Source organism: Phyllostomus discolor, chromosome 13 (genome assembly GCF_004126475.2).
Source record: "Phyllostomus discolor isolate MPI-MPIP mPhyDis1 chromosome 13, mPhyDis1.pri.v3, whole genome shotgun sequence".
Lineage (NCBI taxonomy): Eukaryota > Metazoa > Chordata > Mammalia > Chiroptera > Phyllostomidae > Phyllostomus > Phyllostomus discolor.
The window spans coordinates 54,211,649-54,237,323 of record NC_040915.2 but is presented as its reverse complement, the minus strand read 5'-3'; the positions used below and the strand labels follow the sequence as shown (position 1 = coordinate 54,237,323).

General features: G+C 52.8%; 1 protein-coding gene and 1 pseudogene across 3 annotated transcripts in view; both read right to left on the bottom strand.

The window, feature by feature from the left end:
• Nucleotides 1-25,675, bottom strand: part of SEZ6L (seizure related 6 homolog like) — a 165,278-nt gene that overhangs the window by 76,789 nt on the left and 62,814 nt on the right. The gene's annotated exons all lie outside the window — the stretch shown is intronic.
• Nucleotides 1,012-24,254, bottom strand: LOC114509306 (annotated as a pseudogene).

Sequence of the window (25,675 nt, the reverse complement as noted above, 5' to 3'; positions counted from 1 at the left end):
TCCCTCCCTTTGTGTATGAGGCTTGCAACACAGGGATGACAACCCATTGGCCGCAGCTGGATTGACACGGGTAGGCGAGGTAATGCAATATTGATCTTCCCAGGTGTTTCTATGCCTGTAGCCAAGTGGAAGAGAGATTAATGCAGGGCCCTGGCGGAGCGCACACAGCATCGGTAAGGCAGCTTCTGTGACGGGCGGGATAACATGCTTTATTAGCCTCGTGACAAGACAATGTGGTGCCATAATTTTTGATCAGAGCCTGGGTGATGTTAGTATCAAAAGGTGTTTGGGAAGCGGTCACGCTGCTTAAATAGCAAATGAAAAAAAAAGAGAGAAAGTCAATAGTGGGGGCGGGTGTGTCGGAGATGGTGGCTAACCTCGGTTTTCCGAAGGGCACGGAAGAAGCAGTGCACACTCAGACCTCCAAACGATGAGGCTGGCGTTCCCACGCTGGCCCTGCGACCGTGCCGGCGACTCCACCCCGAGCTCGAGATGTAATTATCCACTGAGGTTCCCGATCCTCTTCTAGAAAGCCTTGGGTACTGCCATCCTCCAGACCAGTGTGTTTTTTTTGTTCTTTCCCCCCTGCCCACGCACTTGAAGATGCACCAGGAACCTGCCCTGGCCCCTTGTGGAGTATGGATGATGGGCTCCGCCCAGCCCAAGCACCCTGGTCAGCTTACCCTCCCCCTCTGCCTGTCTCATGTGTGGCCCCAACCCCCTGCCCTGTACAGGGTCTCAGGGGAAAACGCTGCTCTCTGGGGAATACACAGATGTGAAAATGAAGGGTGCCAGAAGCCCCTCTGGCCCCTAGCCCCCCATGAGGCCGGTGCTCAGCTGCCCCCTCCAGCACGGTGCTGGGAGGCCTGGCCAGGGGTCCTGGAGTCTCTGTTGCCTGTCCCTCTGCTCCCCCATGCCCAGGCTGGCACAGAGGCCTGCAGTGGCACGAGGTCGTCTCCTGGGTGGGCGACATCCTTGGGCAGTGAAGCTCGGTGGCGGGAAGCGGGCAGCCTACCTGAAGCAGGCGCCCGCCTTCACCCCCTGGCGGTACGTGGTCACAGCGAAGGTCAGGCCCAAGGTCTGCAGCAGCGCCGTGCGCAGCCCAGAGATGCCCACGGCCAGGAGGCTCTCCTGGAGCTTTATCATCGCCTGACAAGGCACCTTCCACCACGGGCCAGGTGCGTGCAGCCTGCAGCTCTCACTGAACTTGGGCACGTGCATGGCCTTGCAGACCTTGAACCAGTCTACGTAGCTGGAGACACCATAGCAGCAGAGCTCAGATGGGTGTTTTTTCAAAAGACCAATTGAAGCAGAATCTTCCAGGCTTATTTTTCAAATGCAGGCTTCAGCCCAGACCCCATCCGTTAGAATTTTGGAGCATGTGACCAAGGAATCTGCACTTTTACCAAGTACCCAGATGAACTGATGTTTGAGAACGTTGTCTTTGAAACTTCTGGGCATAGAGTCAATTATATTCCATAATACCCGTATAACTACATCAAGTTGCTTAAACCCCATGATGGTTAATCATAGGACATTTTACACTTTTTCATGCACACTGCACCATCACATCCATTGCCTTATTCAATTCTAGAACAATCTTGTTGTGGAAGAGAAACTATACCTCCCATTCTACAGATGAGTAAATTGAGGCTTGGAGAGGTAAAGGACCATGCCAAAGGCCTCAGCCAGTGAGCAAAGCAGCCAGCATGGATTCCCTAACCTTCCATCAAACATATTTTGCTCTCCAGGATTTTTTTCCTGGGTCAGTGGTTCTCAGCTGGGGGTAATGGTGGCTCCAGGGGGCACTTAGAAATGTCTGGAGACATTTTTTTGGTTGGCATCACTGGCGTGGGGAGATGCTGCTGTTATCTAGTGGGTAGAGTGGGCAGAGGCCACGGATGCCCCTCAATACCCTTTTATAAAAATTATTTTGAGAGTATGTTTACTAAAGCTGGAGACAGGGAAACAAGGAAGAGCTTAGACTAGAAGCAGCAGCAGGAGGGATCCCGGGTAGGCCTGTGTGGCTCCCTAGAACCACTGTGGGAAAGGAGCGAGCCGAGGTGGCGCTGCTGTCAGCTTCCTGGAGCGTCAGAGAAAAGGGGGCCTTGGAGACCGGTGCAGGGGGTTGGCCCGGGACGCGCTGCTGCTGCCTGCCGCTCCCCTGGTTGCGAGTCTCATGGGGCCCCTGAGAGCTTAGGAGACGCACGCCTGTGGGTCAAGAAGCAGAGCAGGGCAAGGCATGGGTGTGCTCTTGGGAGGGAGTGTGCCTTTTAAATTGTTATTGATTGATTGATTTCAGAGAGAGAGAGAGAGAGAGAGAGAGTGCTATTTGTTGTTCCACTTATTCACTTATTTATGCACTCATTGGTTGCTTCTTGTATGTGCCCTGACCGGTGGTCGAACCCACACCGTGGCATATTGGGACGATGCTCTAACCCACTTAGCCACCAGGCCAGGACTTCAACATCCTACCCTGCACAGAACAGCCCCCAACACAAAAAAACTCTGGCCTATGTGCACTCGTCCGCGACCCCCGGGATGCTTCTGGGGAATTTTCAGCACAAGGTTTATATGATCAGAGTGAGGCTCTAACCCCATTTCTTGCTGCAGGGAGAGTGGACTGTCATGATCAAAAGTCAGTGCTGGGAGGCCAGTTCAGGAAGCTGACTTCATGGTTGTACGACCTTGATCATGCCGTCCCTCCTCTCTGAGCCTCAGTTTCCTCCTAGGTGGGATAGGGGTGCAGTGATCAGGCTACATGAGACTCTGCCTATGGCTCTCACACTGTTCTGTGATCTGATTCTGTCTAAGTTCCCGCTGATGCTGGTGACCTCCTTCGGAAGGGGAGGCAAGGGCCGAGAGACCGGCCCTCGTGAGAGGCAGGCTCATTGTGCAGTTTGGCTGATCCATCTTCCTGCCTCATCAGCCAGATCTGCTGCACGTTAAAAAGGAACTCCCAAGGCAGATAATGCTTTGCAAGGAAATTGGATTGGAATTTAACTGATGGCCTGGGCAATGTGCCACTGCCATTAAATTACCCTGAAAAGCCAGTCCATTGTTCTATACAGAAGCGACATGGCTTTGTTTGGCTAATACCCATGCGTGTGAACTCAGTTTCTTCCCCCACTGAGGCCACTGCGAGTAGAAGCCTCTCTTTGATGCCTGTGGGCCAGGTGCAGGCCAGCCCCCCTCCCCATCCCCCAGCCCATCGCCTTCCCATCCATCCTGCCTGGGAGGATCTTGAACTCAGCAGATCCTCCAGCTCTAGCTCCTGTTTTTCTTCTGTCCAGTCTCCTTCCCTTCGGCCCTAGTGATCCCCTTCTGACCTGTCCCCTGCCTTAAAACCCCTCCATGACTCTCCATGGTCTAGACCGGCCGGCCATTCCAGATGCACTGTCCTGGGAGCCATTGAGGGGTGTGCCCCTGAAGGAAGTCTGGAGATGCTTTCTTCTCCTCTTGGACAGTTACAATGCCCGCCTTCAAGGTAAAGGTTCTGACTGCAATGAGAAAATGTGTCCAGCTTGGTTTAAACCATGCTTCTCAAGTCGTTTGCACACCAGCCTCCTTTCTTTCCTCCCTCCCTCCCTCCCCCTCTTCCTTCCTTCCTTCCTTCCTTCCTTCCTTCCTTCCTTCCTTCCTTCCTTCCTTCCTTCCTTCCTCCCACTCTCCTCTTTATCCACATCTCACTTGTATAATAGGCTTCCTCCGAATTCCAGTCTGGGAAACACAGACTTGTATGTGGAAGTCCAAAATCTTTAGTCCTGCCTTCCAGGTTTGCCACAGAAAGGTTCTTGAATACATTTCCAGCCTTGCATTTTATTTTCCAGCACCTGGCCTACAACCATTTCCAACGCCTTGACATTTCTCAAATCCCATGTTTTGGAAGGGCAGACAATGAAACACGGTGGCTACAAGCAAGCCTGGAGTCCCTGAATCATATTTTTGCCATTTTCTCAGAGCTTCGAGTGAACCTCCACGGCCTCAGTCTCTTTACTTGTGAAATGGGTATAAGAGCACAACCTCATAGGGTAGTTGTGAGACTCAAATGAGCAGATGTCTGCAAAGAGCCTAGAACGCAGTAGACCCTCAACGTGTCAGCTCTGAACTGAATTCTATTGTTGTGACTTTGTGCACGTGATTTCCTCTGTCAGAAGTACCTTGTTCTCTTCTCGGCCATCGGGTGAGCCTCTACTGATACTAAATGTCTTGGCCCTAACATCATCTCTCTGTACAGCCTTCTTCACATTCCTTTGGAAGGCCTAAGTACTCCTCCCTCCAGCCTCCCTCCCTCCCTCCCTTCCTTCTTTCCTTCCCCCATCCTCCTTGCCTGCCTTCCTTTCTTTATTCACTTAATTTCATTGAGCCCCTGCTCCATGTCTCCTACTCATCTAGGCAGTGGGGAGAGAGCAAAAACAGGACTGACTTGGTCTCTGACTCCCTGGAGCTGAAAGTCTAGAAGGAAAGACAGACGTGAAGGAAAGCATGCCACAGGAATTAACTGCCACCAGGGGGAGGGCTGTGGGAACACTTGCTGGGCCCTGGTTGCTATTCTTGCTCTTGGTGTGCTGCGGTTTAATGCCTTGTTTTCAGACGCCTCTTCCCCACCAGACAGGGACTCCTTTAGGGAGCGAGAGAGCGAGCGCCTGGGGCAGCAAAGGTTGGGGAAGACCCCCATCCCTCTGTCCCCTTTGACCAAACATACCTGCCAGCTACTGGGCCACCTACCACTTGGAACCAACCACAAACCCGATCCCTTACGGAGAAGAGAGAATGACCTGGTTTATTCTATTTGAAGAACTCAGAGTTCCCAGTGCCCTGGGTGCCTCTTGGAGCTCCATTTTTATATTCTTAAAGAAAAATAACAAACCAGGTTAGCGCTAAAGAAGATGAATAGGAACCGAGGCGGGCTCGCCGGCGGTCTGCGGCTCTCCGAGGTGCTATCCTTGTCAGTTCCAGCGAGAGGGAGACAGAAAAGACACCATTCTTCAAATAGCTCTTCTCTTTTTGGGGAATATGTAATCGTCTCAATTAAAACACAGACCAGAATATTTAATGGCACGGAAATTGATTTTGATGCTATTTAAATAATTTCCCCTGGAGAAAACGGGTATTACTTGGCCTCATTTGGTAGAGGCAATCATCTCCTTCCCAGCTCAGAACTTGTGTGCTCGAGCAGCTCTGAATTCGTGTCAGCCTCAGAGGAGGTTTCCAGGCGACGGGAAGGGGAAGGAGCTTACGCCAGATCTCTCAGGTCAACAGGAGAGGTGCACAAGGTGCCAGTTCAAGAAAACTTGCCCCGATGACACCATCTTCCGCAGCCCCCGCAGGGCATTTTGGTAGGGAGGACCCGTGTCCCTCAGCGCGGTCCATGATGCCAGTGAGAGTGGGGCTGAGTGGAGGAGGGGTCAGTGCTGTGTGATCCCTCCAGCCCCAGAAACACATCTTGTGCCATAGGAACACACCACACCCCGTAGGACAGCCACATGCAGCTTCTCCATAAGGCGCCTTTCTTGGGAGAGGATACGAGCCATGAGATGAACCTGTATTTACTGCTCGCTGGGAACCGCTAGGCACTCACAGCTGTCCCGTGAAAGTTCCGCATCAGGAATTACTATCGACAAATGGAAATCTGTGGGTGGAAAGCAGAGGCCAGCACACTGCAGCCCATGAGCTAAATCCGGCCTACCACCTGTTATTGTAAATAAAGTTTTATTGGAACACAGCCTGTTTTCTCTTTTAGATATTGTCTACGGTTACAAGGACAGAGTTGAGTCATTGTCGCAGGGAAGGAACGGCCAGCAAAAAGCTAAGCTATTTACTTTATGGCCCTTTGCAGAAAAGGTTCGCCAGTTTCTGGTTTGAAGTATGAATATATGACATTCCCATTTTAGTGGTGAAAAGTAGAAAAAGGTAAGCTTTGGGAAATTCATGTGGTTCAAACGAAGGCCCTAGTTTTGGGTTAAACTCGAGATTATACAGCTTGTTTCACTCATCTTCCTCACTTGTGTTTGCGTAGTAAACGGAACTAAGGCTCAGAGAGGTTAGGCGACTCACCCCAAGTCACACAGCTGGAAAGGGACAAGATCAGACCTCAGACTCAGGAGCCCAACTCCAACAATACTGCTCTTGCTGCCCGAGGCTCCTCCCAGGGAGCCCTGACTAAATCTGTGCTCAATTGTCACCCTCTGTGCCCCCGCAGTCACCAAAGATGAGCATCCTCCCCAGCAGCGGTGCACCAGCCAATGGGGCCCCAGGTCTGACGACAGCCCTGAACCAGAATGACCCTGAGTTTGTTCTTTGTGTTACTAGCAGTAAGTGTTGTGATTGAAATCCCCACTCTGAGAGATGGCCAAAGGTCATCTTAGCTGTCCCTGTGGAAGGGTTTAGAGTTACCTCAAAAGCAATGTGGCAGAGGTGACACTGCTAACTTTGCAAAGGTCATTCTGCTTTTCTGGCTGAAGCTTGGGGAGGGGAGAGGGCTGAAAGCAAAGAGGCCGGTCCACGTGAAAGACGGTGAGGCTTAACTAGCAGCCGAGAGCTTTGTAGGGCTGAGAGGTCTGGGGGTTGGGTCGGATTTGCAGAGGGGGTGGGTTGAGAGAGGAAGAGGTGTCAGCATGATGCCCAGGTTTCTGCTTGAGCAAGCAGGTAGAGGGCAGAGACTTCCCCAAGAAGGGGATGCGGAGCAAAGCCTAGTTTGGGGAGGAAGATCTGGTTTGTCATGTAGGTCACTGCAGAAAGGGGACACCGGCTCTCTCGGTTGGTTGTTGGGAAGAATAAGTGAGATGACATTTGTGCAGAGTGAAGCATATACTCTGTGTTTCTTAAGTGCATGGTGTGAGATGGTGACAGGACCAATACAGGCATGGGGCAGGATACAGAGAAGGTGGCTTCTGCAGTTCCCGAGACCCGGATTCAGACCCAGAGTCTGCCCCTTACTCACCAAGTGACCTTGGATGACTCATTTCACTGCCCTGAGTCTTGGCTCCTCGTCTGGTGGTGGAGACGTGGATCTGGTGGCGTGGAGACGTGGATGGGCAGGCACAGTGCTCAGTGACCGACACGCATGTCACCCTTGACCCTCAATCGTGCACTCGCAAGTCGGGGTTACTGCTATCAGCTTTGGGGTCCAGGCGAGGACAATGAGGCTCAGGGAGGAGGGTGTGCCCGCTCTAGGTTACACACTAAGCCGTAGACTGGAACTTGGCAACCTGGGCTGTGGGCTCTGCAGTGACATGTACCCAGGTGCCAATGTTTACCTCCTGGGGGGTGGTGAGAGTGAGACCAAGAGAAGGACAGATACGGTGTCTGGCACCCAGGAGACCATGGGCAGCAGGAAAGTACTGATAGGTAGTGAGTCCTTCCCATACGAGTTCAGGGGAGCCAGGGCTGGGTGTTCTGGAAGGCTTCCTGGAGGAGGTGGCATTAGATCTGAGACTGAGTAGTCGTCAGTCTAGCAGGAGAACACTTTGGGGAGAAGGGAAGACAGGTGTCAAAGATCTAAAATATGACCTTAGTCATTTTGCAGGTTGTAGTGGAACCAAAGTCCTCTGTTTTATGTTCAACAATTCCTTGACTTTTTTGATGCTTTTGGATTCTCATGACCTCATGCTGGTTATCTCTTTAGAGACTGGCCTTTCTCATGGGAAATAATTTGGGCTTCCCATCTTGGGCTTTCAGCAGCCTCCCATCAAATTGTGCACGTGCGGGTCCTCCTGTCCCCATCCTACCCTTTCTCACTAGGAGTTGAGGCTGTTTGCTTAAGCATCACCCCTGCAGATTTCTGGACTAGGTCAGTCCCCATTATGTGCTCCCTGAGCTCCCTGTGCTTCTAATTACTTCTCCAACGTTTGTCCTTCCCCCTAGGAAAGAAGCTAGAGTGTGTGAATGATATCTGCTTTTATAAAGTTAGTACCAGCAGCCCCGAGACAGGCACATACAGGAGGCTAAGTAAATTCTTGAATAAACAAATAAAGGAAGGGCTTTGCTGCTGCCTCCTGGTTCCTGGGCCACGTCTAGATGAACATATTCCCCCCACTCCCAGAGTTTCTATAGATGGCCGTGCGGATCTGCGTGGCTGAGCCTCCTGCCGACCATACCTTCTTCCTCTCCTCCTAGTGGGTTGTGGATTCCTTTTTTTTTTTCCCTGTCCAGCATTCTCTCTTTGGTCACCAGTTTACTATTCCTGGAATTTCCCTTTCATCCCAGTACAACCTAGCTCCCTACCCCTGGAAGAAAATCCAATGGTTTCACTAGGCTTTCAAGACACTCAGGGGCTGGGCCAAACAGAGCTCCCCAATTTTATCTCCTTCTGACTCCGAATCATTCAGGCTGCCCCCTCCCCACCCTGGAAGACTCGGATGATCTAAGTCCTTCCGTGACCTCTGCTGTTTCTCTTTGATCCAGTCCACCTCTTCCTCAAAGCCATCCCCAGTCTCTCCAGTTCCAGCTCACTTCTCTGAGATGCCTGTGTCTTCTTTTGTCGTTGTAACCTGTTTTTATCTGCGTCTCCTCCACCATCCCAACTATATTCTTTGAAAGGAGAGGCTTTACTTTGGCTGACTTTGTAGTCTTTAAAAAAATTTTTTTTAAATCTTCACTGAAGACATGTTGTTTATTGGTTTTAGAGAGAGAAGAAAGGAGAGAAAGAGAAACATGAATGAGAGAGATGATCATTGATGTGAGAAAGGAACATTGATCTGTTGCCTCCTGTACGTGCCCTAACTAGGGATCAAACCTGCATCTATCCTGACTGGGAATCGAACCTATAACCTTTTGGTGCACAGGACGATGCTCCAATCAACTGAGCCACCCAGCCAGGGCTGGCCGACTTTGTATTCTTGCAGCACCTAGTGCTGCATGCTTCATAAGCACATGCTACAGTCAATGTAAGAAATGTCCAAACCTGTAGAGAATTTTTATGACTTTATTTGAGCCAAACTGATGACATATGTCAGGGAACAAGATCTCAAATGCTCCAGAGAATAATAGTCTCAAAGCATCTTTTATATATTTGAAATTAAGCAGGGCATGTAAGGAAAATCAAATGGAGGTGGGAGGAAGCAAATTGGAGTTTGGATTACAGGATACTTAACAAGATTATGTGCTCTCTGGAGGGTGGTTATGTCTTATTTCAAAGGTGTGTTAACCTAGATGCATAGAAGCTGTGGACAGGGCTTGCTTAAGGCAAAGGTAAACCTTTCACTAAGAAGTTATATGTCTGGGGCATGACTACCCACCATGACCTGCTCATTTAGGGATTTATGATCAGATCACCCTGTGAAGTTACCTTCTACAGAACCCTCTCTCTTTTTGTCCACACTGCTTAGCCCCTATCACCTGAACTATTTGTTTAATGTCCATCTTCCCCATTAGATTGTACATGTCACAGGGGCAGGAACCCGATTCGTTTCCATACACCCTACTTCCTGATTCCTCGCAGTAGACTGAGTGACCAGTAAGTGTTTTTTTGATGAAGACACAAAATACATGTCTCCAACTGATGTTTATCTCTGCACTGTGAATATCTAATTCCTCTTTTAGATCTCTAAGATGATAAATCATGATACAGGGGGGAGGATGAGTTCCCCACCCAAATTCCCAGGGGGGGGAAACTATTTTGTAACCCTTCAGAAGATAATCAAACATTCATAAGATTAGATGCCTAGTCGGCCAGGCATAACTCATGGTTCATTTGCTCTTCTTCAGTAGCATGGGAATCACAAACTTTCCATAAAGAAATTAAGAGAAACTATGAGCACAAGGAGAGAAATGGCAGACACAATCAGCCTTCCAGGAGGAGACGAAGGCACCGTACACTGTATACACCTGTCATAGAATGATGTTTCAGGACAATGGACAGCAGCCCACTTGGGCGCCTTTCCTAAGTGCAGGAACTATTCCTGAAGTGGCTCTTGTAGCCCTTAAGAGCTCCTATATCTGTGTTAAGGCACTTCATCGTATTTCTGTAAGTCCAGTCTTCTTTCTACCCACTTGGTTCCTTTTTTTTTCCTTTTTGCCATGCACTCTTCTGCTCCACTCATTTCTGCCTTTTCCTAACCCCTATGGATCTGTGTTTCAGTCTTTCTTGGCAGGCTTTCTGAGTAGGCTTTGCCTACTTTGTAGGCCTTTCTTAGTTAGAACAGAGTGGACTTGCTGCTGAGATCCCATGGGTTCCTCACCTTCACCTGTACCTCAAGACAACTCTAGTTTGACCACCATTCCTGTGGACTTAGGAGAGTTGCCCCCAGTTCTCCCCAAGATCATCAAGGATGGAGGGACACATCAAGAACGACTCTCCCGCCCTTCTTGGTGCCAGCCCATTTCATCCTCACAAAAGTATCATTTTCCTCTCACTTCAGCTCTTGTGGTGGTCCTAGCTCAAGCTAGAAATCAGGAAGTCTTCCATTTCCGCCCCTTCATATTCAATCAGTCACAAAGTCTTAGGGTTCTTCATTTGCTCAACTTCACCACTCCTCCACCCCCACCTGGCCACCCAGACTACCGCCATCTCTTGCCTGGCTGATTAAGACAGCTTCCTACTGGCTGCCCTCACCCCAGGCTCTCCCTCCAAAAGATTCTCCTTTCATGGTGACTTTTCTAAAATTCCACTATGACCATATTACCCCTTTGCTTAAAGTCCTTCAGACCTAACCCTCAGGCTGGGGTCCGACTCCCTCACAGACTGTGTATAAACCCCTTCAATTTGGCATTTACAGCCTTGACTCCCCGAGTTCCCACCCCAGATCCTTTGCAATTCAATAATCCAAATATACAGAACTATATATACATTTCTAGATACATTTATCCGTGGTATACGCATAGTGATTAGTTAGATCAGCCCAACAGCCAGATTGCCTGGGTTTGAATCCAGTTCTGCAATTTTATAGCTGCATGGCATGTCCTTATACCCAAATTTCCTCACTTAAAATAGAAAAAAAATATATAGGGATGTCTACTTCAGTACCCATGGGGGATTGGTTCCAGGACTCCCCTCGGATGCCCAATGCTGCAGATGCTTGAGTAGCTTATAGCAAATGTTGTAGTTGTATTTGCATATAACCTACACACATCCTCCATACACTTTATCTCTGGATTCCTTACTAGATGCCTCGCTAAATGTCTCTACGACGTAAATGTTAAGTGAACGGGTGCTATACTGCATTGCTTGGGGATAACGATGAGAAAAGAAGTCTGCACATACTCAATACGGATGCAACCATTGCAGTCCTCCCCACACAGCACACATCACCAATGACGTACCCTTTTCCCCGAATAGTTTTGATCCCCAGTTGGGTGAATCCATGGACGCAGAACCCACAGGTACAAAAGGCTGACTGTATTTCAAAAGTGGAGGCTGCACCTTCTGTGCTGGCCCCCCTCCCACAACTACCCACCCAGACCCGGGCACAGTGGGTGCTCACAAAAGACTTCTCAGCTGGACTGAGTTGGGGATGACGGGCTCGTTTCAGGAGCCCTCGAGTGCCCATCTTGACGGGGACGGAGGGTGGCTGGCTGGCAGCTGCACACGGATAAAACAGGCCCGAGTTGGGATAAGCCATTTATTCCCCTGGAAGAACTAAAGCTAATCTTTCACAAGCAGTCCGGTTGGATTCTTGTTTCTAATACAGATGTTATCAGGGTCTTAGACGTGATAAACTCCCCGGGGGTTACATAAGACTCCGAATGCTGCTTGGAGGTTAAATGGCTACTCTCGTCCGAGTCCCAGCAACTCCCTCCAGATCGGCGAGCTGCAGACAGGCAGCTGCAGGGAGAAGCCAGCCTGTCTTTGCAAGCTCGACCATCTGAGACGGGGACCCTCTGCGCCACCTGGTCCCCCTCCCCGTGGCTGCCCCTGCTCAGTCTTCAGTCCCAGCATGAACACTATCTCCTCCAATGGGCCTTCTCCAGCCACCAGGAATTAAGAAGTCCTCACCATTTCACTGGTGTCCCGTTTACTGTGAGGTCCATGGGCACAGGAGTCATCCCTGCCTGGTCTACCACTGTCTCCCTTGTGCCACACAGCACCTCGTGCATAGTAAATCCTCACCGGATACCGACGGGATGGCTTAATGGAGCGCCATGAGCCTCTGGCAGCTGTTCTCAGCTTGTTTCCTCCCCTGCAAGGTGAGAAAGTAGAATAGGATATGGAAGGCTTCTTCCAGGCCCGTTGTCTAGAAACTCACAGGAGTGCCCTGGCCAGGAGGCTCAGGTGGTTGGAGCGTTGTCTCCTACACCAGACGATTGTGGGTTCGATCCCCAGTCAGGGCACCTACCTGGGTTGCAGGTTCAATTCCTGCTCAGGTCTATATGGGAGGCAATCGATGTTTCTCTCTCACTTCGATATCTTTCTCTCTTCTTCCTTGCTCTCTAATGTCAATGAACATATCCTCAGGTGAGTGTTACATTGTTTTCGGATTATAAACTTACAGGAGTGGGATTAGGAAGAACCCACTTCACATTGGGTGCCTCTCCTGGGAAACTAGATCCTTGCTTAGCACATTCACCTGGATCAGGGTTTCTTGGCCTTGACACCGTTGCATTGTGGACTAGACCATTGTCTGTGGGGGGTGGGGTGTTGTCCAGCACACGGTGGAATGTTTACCAGCCTCCCTGGCCTCTGCCCCTTAGGTGCCAACAGCAGCCCCCCCCTCCCCCCCATCAGTGGTGACAACCAAACATGACCATGGACATTGTCATATGGCCCTCGAGGAGAAAAGATGCTCCCCACCCTCACGGGGAACCTCTGGCCCAGGCCACGGTGGCCCTGATTGTCATGCTGAGAGTCCAGACCCTGTCCTTCTGAGCATCTACCCTAAGCCTTTCCTGCTGGAACAGGAGCAGGTTTCTCCTTGAAGGACTCTCAGCAGGTGACAAACTGCCTCCACCGCCATGGATCTCAGACCGGACTCAGCATCAGGATGCCCCGGGAGGGCTTGTGAAGGCACAGAGTGCTGCGCTCTGGTCCCAGGGGCCCTGATTCAGCAGGTCTGGGGAAGGGCCCCCAACGTGGCATTTCTCCCAGGGTCCCCAGTGCTGCTGATGCTGCTGGTCCAGGCCCTGACCCCGGCGAGTACATCAAAGCCGCCTGGGGAGCTGTACCCCCAGGCCACATCCAAACCCGCTGCCTCAGCACCTTTGGGATGGCACCAAGGCACCTGCGTTTTTTTTTAAAGCTCTCAGGAGATTCCAAAGTTGCAGACAAGGCTGAGACCTTCTGCCCCGTGGAGCAGAGCAAGCCGTGGGCACCTCTTCCGTGTTTGCTACATTCCCTTTGCTCAGACAGAGCCCTTGGACCACTTGGGCCTCGGGGATGCTGGAAGGGAGGAAACCTGCTTTTCATTCACCCGTGGGTCTCCTCCTCACCCAGCTGGCCTCTTACCCACTTCGTTTGCTCACTCGTCAGCCTATCTCCGTGCCCCCATGTGCCTCGGTTATTCTTTTACCCGCACCTCCCTCTCACCTCTCAGTACCCCACCACTTACCTGCTTCTCACTCTTCACCTAGTCTGATACTCATCCCCCCCCTTTTTTTCCACGTTTTTGCTCACTCTCCTCCCGATTTTTGTCTCTGCTCATTTATTTGCCTGTCTTGCTTTGTGACCGGGGAGGGCGGGAGAAGGATGACTAAGACAGCAGGCCTTTGCCCACAGAGTGCTCCCTCCCCTCCCCTCCCCTCCCCTCCTCTCCTCCTCCTCTCCCCCTCCTCTTCCCCTCCCCTCTCTCCCCCTGATTCTCCTTGAGGCTTCAGCTTCACCATCACTTCCTTTATCTCGAACCCCCCTTGCGTGGTCTCACAATGGCACAGAAATCCCCGGTGTCGCTTCACAGTGGTCTTTAAATTTTTAAATCACGGGACCCCTGTTCATCTGCCTCACTTGGCTCCGTAGGGCAGGGGCCCCGTCTGGGTTGCCTTCCTTGGGCTCCAGTGCTCAGCTGGGCGCCCGCCCCGGTGCTGAGTGAACACGGGGGGCTGGGACACCTGCCACGGGTCGCCCTGCGTCTGCCTCTGGCAAGGTCCTTGGTGCTGGGGATTGACCTCTCTTCCCAACACCTGGGGGCCTAGACGACGGTGAGGTCATCTAGGAAGACGGAGACAAGCCTAGTCCCTGCCGCTATGGCAAAAGCTTCCTTTGGTGGTCAGTGGTCATTTCTCAAACTGGTCTCGAGTGCTGTGTTTTGGTCTCAGTTTACAAAACCCACAGGAAGTCCTTCTCATCCACGTTCGAGAGGCCGGGAGGGTTGTGTGGCTCATTGTCTTTGTTAGGGGCGCCCCTCACACTTGGAAAACCTAAGCCTTCTGATATTTATACATCACAGGGGGTTGTAGGTCTCTCTCAGGCCTCCTGGGGATGGTGGGGGGGGCGTGGCTACTGGGGACTGGCAGGCTTCCCAAAGCATGCGCCAGGGTCCTGCAAGGAGCAGAGGAGAACTGTGTACATGCAGATGATGGGGCCTTAGATAGATAATGCCTTCCCATGCCTGCCCTAGGCCAGAGGCAAATGGGCAGTGGGAGAGAAGGCTATGCTAAGTTTAGTGCTAAGTAAACCAAACTAAACTAAACTAAACTAAACACCCATACAGGATGCTCGCTGACTTAGCAGCTGGCCATGGTCTTAGCTTGCTGGATTCCTGACCTTCTGAAATGTAACCCCAGCCCCGCCCCTCCTTCCCCGATCCCCGCAGATAGGGCAGGTGCTCCCTTCTTCCTACCTTCCTGCTGGCTGGGAGTGGGGATGCACGGGGTGCCTCTGTCTCTGACGTGCTGGCCACGTGCGCAGCACTCCGTTTGGTGTTGCCTGACATGCATTGTTTTTATTGTACACCCCTCCCTCCTCCCCTCCCTCCTGCCCTCCCTCCCCTGCCCTCACCCCTTCCTTCTTGCTTCCCTTCAGTGCTAGCTGTAGCTAATAATGAGCGTCTTCATGCAGACCACTTGGGCTACGGTGGAATCCACGTCTAAGGACAAATTCCCTGGGATGAAATTCGTTCGTCAGAGGGCATGAGGATTTGTATAGCCCTGGCCGAACGGAGTTGCCATATTGCTTTCCCGAGGGGTCTTTCAAATGACACAACATCCGAGCTCACCCATGTTACAGCAGCCTTGCCAGCGCCTACTCTGACTGGCACCAGGGTGGCCAAATTTTTGGCGTCTCTGGGCCACATTGGAAGAACAAGAGTTGTCTTGGGCCACACGTTAAATACACAAACAGTAACAAACCCACACACGGAAAATCTCATAATGTTTTAAGTAAACTTACAATTTTGTGTTGGGCTGCACTCAGAGCCACCCCGAGCCACGTGCAGCCCCTGGGCCTCGGGTTGGACAGCCCTGGATAGACGTGTGAAGCTGACTCAGTCAGGGCAGTGTGGCCCTCCAAGGCATTCACCTGACCCGATTTTTCAATGATAATGTTGAATGAACTATATCATAAACCTGTTTCTCAAATCTTTTATTCTTCTTTACCATCCATGCCAGCAACCTTTCCAGATAATTTTTTCCCTGAAAATTTAACCCTGCAGATATATCAGCCTGTGCACGATGTACCGTGTGCCTGCCTGGGTGCTTTATACGCACCCAGGAGCCCAGGAACCGATTCTCGTCCCCGTGGGGGCAATGCTGACCTCCTTGAAAATGTGTGCAATGAGTTAAATTCCATTCAAGAGTTCCACGAAGTGATACCGAGCTCACAATCGTGAACTAAGTCATGATTCCACTAAATACACAAACTCCACAATCATTTGCTGGGCATCTATTCCATACGAGCAATGAGCTAGTTGCTGTGGATTCCAAAACCAAGAAGTCCAGGCCTCTGGCGCCTTCTGCCATTTTTAACGCAAATGGATGAGGAGGTTGAGAAAGGGCATGGTGAGTGGGAGGTGGGAGGGTCTGCCCGCAGTGAGGTCTGGGGAAAGCAAAACCAGATAGACAGATGACAACAGCAGCAGCAGCAAAAACAATGATGCAGGTGAGAGGCTTGTGAGCAAGAGCAGAAGGCGGAGCCTAGGATTCCAATAAGGCCGGGTGGTCTAGTGGTCAGAGGGGCCTAGGAGCACAAGGACCTGGCTCAAAGCCCAACTTGTAATTTACTTGTTGTAAATTACAGCCAGCCCTGTGAGCTGGGCCAGCCACGTGACCTCAGGTTCCAAATCCATAAAGTAAGGGTGAACAGCAAGACCCGCCCCTCCTGGTGGGTGCAACAAGGCAATGAGATCGTGCTCCCTGAACCCTTAGCACGGTGCCTGGCCCAGAGTCGGGCCTCAGACTGACATCATTGCCAATGCCACGCTCGTTTCCAGAACACCATCTGTAGGGGGTCAGACATCTGGGGGGCAGGAGTGGTTCTGACCCCGCAAAGGCCTTCAAGGGTCTCAGGGAGAATGTGGCCTTCAGGTGCAAAACCTAAAATAAGTACAAAAACCACTAAAAAACTCAATCACCCCCTTTCCTGGGTTCCTTTCTCCCCAGCCTCCCCCTGCCCTCCTTCTCTGGCTTGGTGCTTCTTGAGCTTCTACGTGTACACCGGTCCCTTGGGATTTTGCTAAAATGCCGATTCAGACTCAGGAGGCCTGGGATGGGGGCCAAGGCTCTGCATGCCTAACCAGTCCCCACGGGAAGCTGCCGTGGGTCTGCAGACCCCCCTGGAGTTGCGCTGCCTCGATGGGTCTCAATGGCGTGGGCAATCTCTTTGGATGCAAATGGGTTTTTTTTGACGGGGGTGCTCTCGGGACTCTGAAGGCATCCAGGAGATAGGTGGTGGGGGAGGGGAGTGGAGCACAGACCCCCACTGGTACAGGGCACGAGGGGCTTCACGCAGACCTGGCCCGCTGCTCCCACAGGCCAGAAATGAAAGTGCGGTTTGGAGTCTCCCTGGACCTGGGGTGGGCTTTCAACTCCACAGATGCCTCTGGGTGGCCCCTGAGATGACAGCCCCTTTGCAGGGGACTCGGACTCTGTTCAGGCACTTTTGCTGTCTTAGGGAGAAGCTTCCGAGGAGCCCCGAGGTAAGCTGGCAACTGTCACACCCCGCTTTACAGCGGAGAAAACTTAGCCTTGAGAAGGCAAAGCGTGTGGATCTAAAATTAGACGCGGCAGAGGTGGGGCTTGAATGCGGAGCTGACTCCAAGCCTCCCCCCTCGTCGGCCCCCCAGACTGCCAGCTCACGATGCCTGACTCTCCTCCACTCGCCGCAGGCCCTGGGGCAGCCTCTGGGGCCCAGCGCTGAGCAAGAAACGCAAAGGCATCAGCAGGGCTCAGGGCCACGGGCAGGGCGGCCTGGCCCAGCAGCTTCTGCCGCTGGGCTGTTTGTGCCGAGTCTGCAGCCAGGCCTACCACGTGGGGTTCTTGGCCTAAAAACCAGTTTCCTCTTTCACTTGCTCACCGACACCAAGGAAAAGGGAATCGGCGTTTTATGCACTTTCAACGGAATGGTTTTCCGCTCTGCGAGCCCCGCCCCCAGTGCCAATCATCCCATCTCCTTCTAGCAGCAGCAAGCAAGTTGCTTCTCCAGGAGGGGCCTGAGACGCATGAGGTAAGAGTCCGAGTCCCACATCCAGGACCCAGATCAAGTGCTCCACGTGCTGGGCAACCTTGGGCGAGTTACTGTACCTCTCTGTGCCTCACTTTCTCAACTGCGAAAAAGAGGTGATTACAACAATCTAAACACCAATAGTGGTTTCCACTTAATTAAGGACTTAAGGCTTCATGTCTCCGAGGTACGAATGTCACCATTCCCGTCTTACGGAGGAGAACTTGGTGGCTTAGGGACGACGTAGCCAGTGTCACGGAGCCCAGACGGCTTTCTGGGCATTCGGTGTGCCAATGTCCCACCAATCCCATCTCGGCCTCCTCTAATCCCATAAGATCTCACCTTAACCAATTTCCAAACAAGGTCATATTGTGAGGTTCCGGTAGACATGAATTATTTTTTGGGGGGGGGGGGGGGGGAGGGGACTTGTTAATCCAGGAGAGAGGAGCGACTTGTCTGAGCAAGTAGCAGAGCCCAGAGGTGAACCCAGATGCTGTGACCCCCCAAGTCTGTGCTCCTGGCTAGCCCACGGATGACATAAGTGAGACCTCTCCGCCCTGCAAGTGCACCACCTACACTTGGGCCCCGTGCACACCTGGTCCGGGACACAAAGGGCATGGCAAGCAGTCATTTCACACTGGGATGAGAGCCGGGGTCTTCCCACCGATGTGACACAGAGTTGTCTCCGCCTTTCCACTCAGACAACACAAAATACCAGGCTCTCGATGCTTGCACAGCCCTCCTGAGTCTGCCACATGCATTGACCCTCAGCACCGAGCGCACAGCCTTCCAATAACTGCACATGGTTAGCATGGTCACTGCCCCCCCCATTTGTCTGATGGAAAAATCGACACCCAGACGGTGTCACAAGGCACCACACTGGAAAATGGGTCGGAAGTCCCAACGTGCTGTGCTGACAAAGGGGCTTATTGATATCCTAATTAAGAGCAGCCACAACAATGCTAACACGCGCTACCCATTACAGATTCAGTTCTGCGCAATAAACATTTCCAGGCACGGTGCTAAGAATGCAACAAATATTATCTCATTTAACGCAATTAATGACAACAGGCCAGAAGAAATATCGTGGGATTCGCTGAGGGATGTGAGGAGGGGCACTAGCAGGTTTGGAACTTGGGTGCTGTTGCATCTCACAGATAAGTGTTTTCTCCCTCCGGGTGTTGGGGAGTGAAGCAGAGAAGAGAAACCCTGGGGCCGGAAGGAAAAGATTGGCGTTGTCACTGAGAGATACGGGAGGGCCTGCCTCTGCCCTCTTCTCTGGGCGAGTGGCCGGGAAAGCATCCTCCCTGCACCTGCCCACTCTGCTCCCTCCCCCCTCCCCCTCCCTCCATCCAGCCTATGTGTCAGCCCTGCGCCCAATAGCTGCGTAGGGGGCGGGAATGCAGCCACGGACTACACCCGGCCTAGGAATGTGTGTGCTTTGCTACAGGAGGAGGGGTTCCATCTTACAAGGATTCTCAATCCCAGGGTGGGAACGGACACACCACCCAGGCCTGGTGTGGGAGCTCAGTGATCGGAGATTTGGGTCAGTTACTGAGAGGAAGATAAATGAATATTATTTAAGGATTAACTTGCTTAAGAAGTCTCAACATCCTCCAGCGATCCTGTCTTCGCATATGGGTGATATAGTGTTTAATTCCCACGATCTCTCTTCATACATGTTTATGTAAGAGAAGATAAAACAGTATTACGCTGTCCACTTTGGTATAATGATTTCATATTCTCAACTAAGTGGAATATTTATGGGACACATTATCCTTGCCTTGGCATCGGGGATCAACAGCATAGGGGTTCTACAGAACAGTAGAATACTACTAATAATAGCAGTGATTATGGTAACAGCAGCGGCAACAATAACAATAATAATAATAATCAGGCGAAAGAACCGGGGGAGCATAGGAAATGGGCCAGCGTGCCCACACGGCACGCAAGGAGTGGGAGGATGAGAAGAAGGGAAGGGACTTCCTCAAGGTCACACGCCAGGCAGCGGCGGCCTGAGAGGGGACCTGGCGCCCTGACACCTGAAGGAAATGATGACCACTGGCACGCTGACTTGCCTCCCCTGGAGCAGGCGCGGTGCGGCGACCTTGGCAAACAGAACTGCCAGTCATCTCAGGGACCCGGAGGGGGGCCACATCGGCTCATTTTCCAGGTGCCCCCGAGGCCCCGTTGTGTAGAATGCAAAGCAAGGGGGAAAGGTGGGCTTGGGAGGGTCCCTGCCTCATGGGGGGGGGCGAGGGGGAGACCTGCAGAAGCGGTTCAGGGGCGTTTTGAGGGATTCCCAGGAGCCTGCACCCTGGTTCCAGCAGAACAGCTTGGCCTCGCCTCTCTCGCCCCCTCCCTTCCCGAATGCACCGCATCCCAGTCTTTCTAAAGTCAGGCTTTCAGCTGCCAGGGATGCCGGCTTCAAGGTCCATGGGAATGATGCCTGGGGAATTTGCAGAGCTACCTTGGCGACGGGCAAGCCAAGGTTGCCATGGAAACCCTCCATCCCTTTCCAGACCTGCTTCCCGTTCTCCCTCCCCTGACGCTCCATCCCCTACCTCGCCCCCACACAGGAAGAGGGTGGACCACAGAGCCCCAGATAAAGGCAGGGTGTGATGCTTCAAATCCCTCCTGTACCTGCTGCCCAGATGATTATCTCTTGTTCAGTTCCAATCATATCATATTCCCCTGCTTGAAACCCGCCATGGCTCCCCAGTGCTGGAAGGAGCAAGACCGAACTGTTTGTGGTGGTGCTTAACCCCCTCCACCCTCTCCACAATACAGCTGCGCATGAGGATTAAAATCCCACCAGCCCGTGGGCTCCAAGAGGGACCAGGACTGTCTGCTCATTGTTGCTTCCCTGCTGCCCAGCATGACTCCGGGCTTCCAGCGGGTGCTTGGGAAGGAGAAGCAAAGGAGGGAGGAATGCAAAGGGCATGGGGTCAGCTGATCCTGCCCTCGGCTGGCTCCCTGATTCAGTCGTCCCCGAGACAAACTGAGATATACTATCAGGGGGCCCTTTGTAAAGGATGGGATTGTCTAACCACTACACGGCACACCCGAAACAAATACAAAACAGTATTGACCATCAACTGTGATGGAAAAACAAATTTAAGAAAGTCAACACCTTCCTCAAAGTTCCTCCTCCAAGGCCAGGCAGGTCCACACCACAACGCTTTCTGCTCAAGCCCTACCCATCTTTGGAAGGCTCAGCTCAGCCGCCGCCTCCTCCAGGGAGACTTCCCTGATGCCCCATTCAGAGCAAATGCAGCTCCAGTCCAGAGCTCACTGTGGTGGGCCCTGGGTGTGCAGAGCGTGGCCCCCTCCTCTGTCAGTCCTTTGAGCATTGGGGAGCCTGCATTCTTCCTCCCTGGGCTTCCTGGTAGGGGAACCCCAATAACACAATACCATGAGGTGCTTGGAAAGCAAACATGGTTTGAATTTATTTGTCTCAAAGGCCATTGTGATTCTCTGCCATCCCAGGGCTTCTTAACCCACGTCGTGGTACGGAAAGGTTCACAGCTGCGATACACCCGCAGTTTGGGTGGGGGCCACTCGGCTGATTTTTCTTCTCTGGGGGTGGGGGGAGGGGGCTAACGGAAGCATCAGACTAAGTCCTTTGAACGTGTGGGTTCGCTCCTCAGCTTTTTGTTGCGCTTCCTCTGCCTTTGCCCCTTTACTATCTTCACAATCAGCTACTGGGACCCCGATGACCTAAAGCACGACTAGGTCACTGCATGGCTCAAGCGCCCCCGATGCCCGCCACCCCCATCCCTCCCACCCCCATTATCCCGAGTAACAGCCAAAGCCCTGGGTCTCCAAGATGACCAGCTGCCCCATCTGGCCACTCTCATCTCCTTCCCCACCTGCAGGCTTCTTGCTGTCTCTTGCACAGCCCGAGTGCGGCCCCACCTCAGGGCCTTTGCACTTGCTTGTCTCTCAATCCAAATGCTCTTCCCAGAGGTATCTGCCTGGCTCGTGCCCTCATGCATTCAGTGCTCTCAGCTCAATGTCAGCTTTTCCCAGAGGTCTCCACTGACCGCTCATCGCTTGCAATCCTCCTCACCCTGCTTCATTGTCTCCCTGGCACCCAGCACTCTCAGATACAATCTGTGCACATTGATTTACCTCTTAGCTCCTTGTAGTCGGTTAAACTGAGTCCACTGGCAAGATATGTTCAAGCCGTAACCCCTGGTACCTGTGAAGGTGACCCTACTTGGAAATGGGGTCTTTGCAGATGTAATCGCATTAAGGTGAGGTCACACTGGGTTAGGGGTACCCTAATTCAATGCCTGGTGCTCCTATGGGAAGAGAGTCACTTGGACACCCACACAGAGAGGAGAGTGCCATGTGACAACAAAGGCAGAGACTGGAGTGACACATCTATAAGCCAGGGACATCAAGGAGTGTCCCAACCACTGGAAGCTAGGAGAAGGGCGTGGAACAGACTCTCCATCAGAGCTCCCAGAGGGAGCCGGCCTTCCCACACCTGCCTGCAGATTTCTGTGCCAGGGGAGGGTACATGTCTATTGTCTTCAGCCCCACGGGTTGCGGTACTTTGTCACAGGGGCCCTCTGTTAGAGTATCAGCTCCCTGAGGACGGGACTCGGTGTTTGTTTCCTGCTGTGACCCCACCCCTACACCGGTGTCTGCCAAGACTAGGCATTCTCTCAGCATTTTATTCCTGCTTGAATGAATGAATTCTTCGTCAAGAACCTATAGAACTTAGCACGGTGCTAAGCCTGGAAGTTCTCATTAACTCCAGGCTATGCCCAGCATGTGCTCCAAGAAGGGACCAACTGCAGAGTCACAGTTTTAATTCCTGAACTGCTTCCCAGTTCCGTGAGCACCTTCTGCCTCAGGATCGCCCACGGCCCTTGCCAACCAACCAGCAAGCTGGAGATGTACGCAATCAACATCTTGGTTCCCTAAACGAGAGAGCGAAGACTTGGAGGGGTGGAGAGGTTTGCCCAAGACCCCCCAGCCAGGGAGGGGCTTGGCCCCAGAATGAGACCCACCCCAGGGCCTGGTGGTGATCCTGGAAGGACGGTGTCAGGAAGCAGCGTGGCGGCAGCATAAACATGTATTTGTGGAGTGCCTGCTGGTGCAGCAAGCTTTCACCCTGGGCAGGACACGGGGCCTGTGCACAGAGACAGAAGTGGGACCATGCAGCACCACGATCCCACCAACCAGCCTGGGCAGCGTGTCTGAACGCCAGCTCCAGGGAGAGCTGTGTGATTTCAGCAAGTGGCTCCCCATCTCTGAGCCCTGGGGAGGCGTGAGCACCCCTTATCGCCACCCCGCCAAGAGAAGTCAGTTTTCCACGAGCCTCTTAGGTGTGATGGTTGTCACTGATGCGCACCAAGTCTCTTAACACATGGCTAACCGTGACATCTCACTCTGAAGAACTCGAGGAAGCTGGGCTCCCCCCGGGGCCTCCCTCATTCCTTGTGCCCAGGCACGGGCGGCATTCGAGCCCGTGACGCTGACAGAGCAACGCCGACCTGCGGCGGGAGGCACCAGGGCCCCTCTTGAAGTGAGACGGGAGCCCGAAAGCCCCTAAAGCTATTTTTAAGGGAGTTCTGAAAGTGTTTGTTTTAAAAATATCATGAAATGGTTATTACCAACCTTGTTTTTCTCCTCCTGCCTTTTTCTCCAACAGGTGCAGTGAGATTAGCGGTAATTTAAAAAGCAGGATTGCCTCTGTGTCAATTTCTTGCTAATGAGCAAAACACACCATGTAATTGCTATGTATTGAAGGAGACAACAATGCATTTTCGGCGGCTGTTTAATATGCTGGGGCTCATCGGAGCAGATGTTCTGAGACTGGCTTTCCAAGACGGGGGAGTCGAGCCCAGAAGGAGAAGGTGATGCGTCCCTTTCCCGCTCCTCCATCCAGTGCTGTTCCCTTGGAGGACATAAGGCACAGCCACGTGCGCGCAGCACAATCGGCCGCTAGCTTCTTGGAGACAGAGCCCACAGGCCGCCTCAAAACCAGGTGGGGCAGCAAGGAGAGGGGCGCAAGAGCGCCCCCTAGTCATCAGGTGAGGCACCGATCTCTGGATCATAACAAAGCCTTACTTTTTTTTGTTCTTGTTGTTTTCCCAGGGTGTCTATTTGGGCAGACCAGGGGACAGGAGGCTCTGCATCTAAAAGAACGTAGTGGGGACGCTGGCTGGGTAGGTAGCTCAGTTGGTTGCAGCACCATCCTGATACCTCAAGGGAGAGGGTTCTATCCTTGGTCAGGGCACAGACAAGAATCAACCCATAAATGCGTTAATACGTAGAACAACAAATCGATGTTTCTCTTTCTCTCTCAAATCAGCAAATTTTTTAAGAAAGTGGTTTGTGTTGAGGAAGGAATCAGTGGACGGAAGAACTTGATCTTGGAGCTGTGGAAAGGATGGGGGCACTTGCTGGCAGCGATCTCCTCCGCCTTCACGGCCTGGACGGAGTGGCGGTGGGCGCGGTGGGAGCCCCGAGTCTCTGCAGCAATGGGTGACGGCGCCCCCAGCGGTCAGGTCCGGTACTCGCGGTCCACGGGGGTGTCGCCGCGGGAGTCATGCCGCAGCCAGAGGCCAAAGTTCTTCACCCCCGGGAATTCCTCGCACACCTGCACACAGTAAATGCTTTCCCCTGAAGATTTCTTCATCTTCTTCAGCTGAGACATGAAGTACCAGAAGCGGGACTTGGTGACGTAATGAAGCGCGAAGATGCGCATGCGGAGTGGAGCGTCTGTGGGCATGCGGGGGTGGGCGGGCAGCACCCACCGCCTTGCAGTCTGGCAGCGTGCTAGGGCCTTCACAGCGTCCTCTCTGCATCTGCTGCCACCCACAGGAGGCCCAGGCCTTCCATTGTGCATGAACTTGGGACAAGCCAGGGATGTCTCCTCCTAGCTCCGCGACCCTCGTGTGGGACCTCAGCCTCTCTGAGCATCAGCCTCATCATCTCTCCACGGGGACAACAGGACCCAGTGCCCTCGTGGGGATGGACTGAGGGAGCAGGGCTGGGTGCTCCTCTCTGAAGTGTCCCCAGGGCTTGCTCCCTCCCTCGGGTGTGTAGACACCGGGCTACCTACCCTTCCCTGTCTGCGTCCGGCAGGGTCCTTTTTGCTGGAGAATTGGGGGACACGGAGTCAAACGTCACCATCCTCACGAGGTTCCCCCCTGACCACCAAGCTCCATGAGGGCAAGGATGTAGGGCCCCAGTTTTCCCTTTCACTGATGCATCCCCAATGCCCAGAACAACACCTGGCACACAGTAAGTGCTCAATCGATGTCGAAGGAATGAGGTCTGAGGGATACCATGCCTAGTGCCCATGACAGAGCACTAGCTCAGTAGTTGGCAGCATATACATTATTGTTTAAATTGCTCCAAGCAAAGCATTTTCACATGAAGTGTCTGCTGTCTCCCGGGTACGAGACCAGATGCTTTTTAAATGCATTATCTCCTGTCCCTGGGACCACCAAGTAAGGCAGGTGCTATCGTCACTCCCATCGGACAGAAGCTCGGGGAGGTGAGGCGACCCGCCCTCACTCACTCAGCGGACACGAACCGAGTCCACACTGCCTTGGCTGAGCTCCAAGTTTGCTTTTCAGGACCAGTCCTGTCTTCCAGGCGCCTGATGTAGGACACACCCAACGAACGGGGCTTTCTTCTCACTAAGAAGGAAGGGCTGTTTGGTTGCAGCCTTTGCAAAGAAGGGGCCACACACGAGGAAGGAGAGAGGACCCACGAGGCAGAGGGAACAGGGTGAGCAAAGGCGTGGGGTCGCCCAGGGGTGTGTTCTGTGTGTCTGCTGCGGGCCCAGCCTACCTACCCACTGGAGGCTCTGAAAGGAGACCCATCCCTGCTGCCGCGGGACGGGGGAGGGACAGCACTCGGGAGACACCAGCAAACAATAAAGGAAGGAGTAGAATAACTTCCATGATTCAATGATATTTTCAGCTCAAGAAATCCCAGCCCAAGCTGGCTGAGGGAACCCCACCCCCCTGGGTGAAGCTGAAGCTGAGCTGAATTTCGGGGCTGGGGGCGCCGTTGGAGGTTGGGGAGGAGAGGGGAGATAATGACCCTGACATGGATGGCTTCCTGCGAGGGCCTGCACGCACAGGCCCACGGTCACGCCAGCAGGTTGGGGGTGCA